General features: G+C 40.3%; 1 protein-coding gene across 1 annotated transcript in view; it reads left to right on the forward strand.

Annotated features, from left to right (window-relative positions):
- Positions 1 to 4,206, forward strand: part of SVOPL (SVOP-like) — a 61,589-nt gene that overhangs the window by 45,472 nt on the left and 11,911 nt on the right. The window lies entirely within an intron of this gene.

The raw sequence follows: 4,206 nt of genomic DNA on the forward strand, positions 1-4,206 counted from the left end.
ATTGGCCAGGGGTGGGAGCGCACTGACCACTAGGGGGCAGCTTCTGCATTGAGTGTCTGCCCTCTGGTGGTCAGTGTGCATCATAGCGACTGTGGTCAACTGGTCGTTTGGTCGCTTAGGCTTTTATGTATATAGAATGATGAAGGAATCATGCATGCCCAAAAAAGAGAACTCTGAAAATAAATCAGAGAGTTTCTTTTAATTGGCCAAACATTTGGCTAAATAAATTTTATTGGCAAGTGGCTTACACAGACCTCACTGAGTCTCAGGAAGTCTTGGTTGTCATTTCTATGAGTAGGTGAAAGCTCTTTTTTTTTTTTTAAATATATATTTTATTAATTTTTCACAGAGAGGAAGGGAGAGGGATAGAGAGTTAGAAACATTGATGAGAGAGAAACATCGATCGCTGCCTCCTGCACACCCCCTACTGGGGATGTGCACACAACTAAGGTGCATGCCCTTGACTGGAATCGAACCTGGGACCTTTCAGTCCGCAGGCCAACTCTCTATCCACTGAGCCAAACCTGTTAGGGCCAGTTTTGCATTTTAAAATGCTCTGGTTGCTTATATAGATAGTGATTTGGGGGATGGGCGGCAAACAGACAAGGGTGGAACAAGCTTATAATAAGACTCGTACTTTCACATCGCCATGTACTATTCACATGAAAAGGGAGATTTCAGAATTCTAGAAAAACCCTTTCTCTTATAGGGTAAAGATATAGGAAAAGACTATATAAAAATTTTAAATTTCTGCACAGAAAAAAATTTACCATAGATAAGGATGAAAGATAAACCACCCTTCAGTCCATGCGCCTACACTCTAACTTAAGGAGCAAAACCAGATAAGGCTAAAAGTGTATTAATTAAATAGTTCTTTTGTACCAGGAATTATGGGTACAGATATGTGTAAAATAAAGTCCCTTCCCTCAAAAAGTTACAATATAGTATAATAGATATACAATCAAGTGAAACGAGAGAGTTTCCAACTGGGTTTCACATTCTTCTTCTACAAGTCCTTATATGAAAAGTCACCTACCATCTTTCCTCAATAGTTGAAGAAGAAAGTGTTAGGTCGCCGAAGGAGGAACACAGGAGGCCAGAATGGTGAGGGATCACGAATTTATTCGATCATCCGCACACCAGGTGGCTGAGCCTGGATGGCTCCAGCACCCAATGACGGGAGTCAGCGGTTTTTAAAGGACTTTTGGCGGGCTTTTTCTGGGCGGGGAATTCTCTGTGCAGGTCTGAAGGGGAGAGATAATGGAATGTGGTCTCAGCAAGTAAAGTGTAGTCTCAGCAAAAGGGGATGTCCATAGTGAAATGCCCTGGAAAGTCAGTTCCTGGGGGGAGGGGTATCGATTCAATTGCTCGATCAAACCTAACAGCTAGGAGTCTTTGTCAATGTCAAGTGTGGTTCATAAATATGCTTGTGTTTATTGTATTTTCCATGACTTAAGAGATTTCCAAAGGCAATTTTTTTCTACCATGCTGAAAACAAATAATTAAAACTAAAATGAAAATTTCACTACCTAATATTTTATTAGAGATAACAAATACAAATATTTTAATGAAGCTCTTTCAATATATTTAAGTAGTAGTGCCCCGGTGCACGGATTTGTGCACATTGAAAGGGAATTAATAAGAAGGTGGCCAGCAGAGCAGGACTGGGTGAGACAGGCTGGACACGCCCTGGAGCTAATCTCCCACAGTCCTTCCTGAAGCAATGCTGGGGCTTGAAGGGTGTCTGCAGTGTGAGCGGGGTCCTTCTGGCTGGTGGGGTCCCTCAGCCTGGTCTGCATGGATCAGGCTGAAACCGGCTCTCCGACATCCCCTGAGGGGTCTTGGATTGCGAGAGGGAAATTCTTGGGTGATGCATCCCGGAATCAGGCTCCCTCCTCTCTGGTTCTGGGGTGTGTCACCCGAGAACCATCGCTGCCAAGTCACCGCAGCTCAGCAGCTCCTGTGTTGAGCATCTGCCCCCTGGTGGTCAGTGTGAGTCATAGCTACCGGTCAGAGTGTCTGCCCCCTGGTGGTCATTGTGCATCATAACTACTGGTCAGACTGTCGCTTAGCCTTTTATATATATAGATATGTATTATATGCATATATATTTACCCAAATTAGATCATAGTTCATTAGTTTATATACTTTTTTAACTAAGATATAATTGACACTATATGACATTATATTAGTTTCAGGTATATAACATAATGATTTGATATATATGTATTAACAGAATAATCACCGCAGTAAGTCTAGTTAACATCCATCACCACTCATTTTTCTTTTCTTGTGATGAGAATTTTAAGATTATCTTAGCAACTTTCAAGTATAGAATACTATATTGCTAACTATACTCATCATGCTGTATGTTATATCCCCAGGATTTGTTTATTTTATAACTGGAAGTTTGTATCTTTTCACACCTCCCCCTTACCCACTTTGCCACCTTCCCCAAACTCCCCACCTCCAGCACCTCTTGTAACCTTCAGTTTGTTCTCCGTATTTGAGTCTGTTTCTATTTCTCTCCTATGCAATGTGATGTGGGTTTTTCTCTTGTGCCTGATGTATAGGAGGTATTCAGCTAGCTTTGGGTTTTTTTCCAGAGGAAACTGTTGCATGTGTGACTGTAGGTTCAGTGTGTCAGGGGAGGAGGGGAGTTCTGAACCTTCATATACTTTCTATAGTTTGCTTTTTGCATTGAAAAATACATTGTATACATTTTTTCATGTCAATAAATATTTAAAAATGCCTTTCAAAAGTTATCTTTCAATTCCTTTATCTGTTCCATTTTGAATATCTAGACTAGTTCAGATACTTTTTTATTATAAACAACAGTAGTGAGCATCCTTGTGCTTACATTTTTTATGTTTTCATATATATATATTTCAGAGACGAAGAGAGAGATAGAAACATCCTCTCCTGGGAATCAAGCCTGAAATCCAGGCATGTGTCCTGACCAGGAATTGAACTGGTGACCTTCTGGTTCATGTGTTGACACTCAAACACTGAGCTACATCGGCTGGGCCTTGGGCCTTTCATTTTTATCTAGCTATGCAATTATCTCCTTTGGATAAATTCCTAGAAATTGGATTGGTAGGTCAAAGAGTCCGTTCATTTTCCATTTTGGCATATTGTGCTAAAATTCCCTTAAGGAAGGTTGTACCAATGCCTAAGAGCCCCACTATTTCACATATTTGCCAACTGGTTTTGTTAGTCTTTTCATCTTTGCCAATCTCACTGTCCATAAATGGTATCTCTTTGTTATTATAATTAGTATTTCTTTGATAAGGAATGAACCTGAATTGTTCTTTTCATATTTTAATTGGGTGTTTCATGTTTTTTTAGCTTGCCCATTCAGGTCCTTGCCCGTTTTTCAATTCAGTTTTTAAAACACTAACCTGTAAGAGTCCTTCATATACATAAAGGATTTTTAACTATTTTTCTGTCATGTTGCAAATATTAACCCCTCCCAACTTGCCAATTTCTTTCATTCTTGTCTATGTTCTCCTTTCTTTAGGTTTTTATACGTTTAGACTTATCAATATTTTTCTCCACAATTTCTGGGTTCTATGGTAAGGATTATGAAAATCCACATCTGTCTCTTCTAGTCCAGTGGTTCTCAACCTGTGGGTCACGACCCCTTTGGCGGTCGAACGACCCTTTCACAGGGATCGCCTCAGACCATCCTGCATATCAGATATTTACATTACGATTCATAACAGTAGCAACATTACAGTTATGAAGTAGCAACGAAAATAATTTTATGGTTGGATCACAACATGAGGAACTGTATTTAAAGGGCCAGACGGTTGAGAACCACTGTGGGGAGAGGACTAAACTTAAGGTTAAACTTATTGAAGCGTAATGTCCATGTAAAATGCTTCATAATCATAAGCGACAACTTAATCAATTTTCACAAAGTGAGTGAATCCCAGAAATCCTTGACATGCCTTCTTCTAGGCCATTGAAGTATTTTTTTTTAATAAAATCTTTATTGTTCAGATTATTACATTTGTTCCTCTTTTTTCCCCCCATGACTCCCCTAGTTCCCGCCCCACCCTCCGCCCTCACTCCCCACCCACTGTCCTCATCCATAGGTGCACGATTTTTGTCCAGTCTCTTCCCGCATCTCCCACACCCCTTTCCCCCCAAAGAATAGTGAGTCCAGTCCCTTTCTATGTCCCTGATTCTATTATAATCACG

The sequence above is a fragment of the Myotis davidii genome, unplaced genomic scaffold (genome assembly GCF_000327345.1).
Source record: "Myotis davidii unplaced genomic scaffold, ASM32734v1 scaffold329, whole genome shotgun sequence".
Lineage (NCBI taxonomy): Eukaryota > Metazoa > Chordata > Mammalia > Chiroptera > Vespertilionidae > Myotis > Myotis davidii.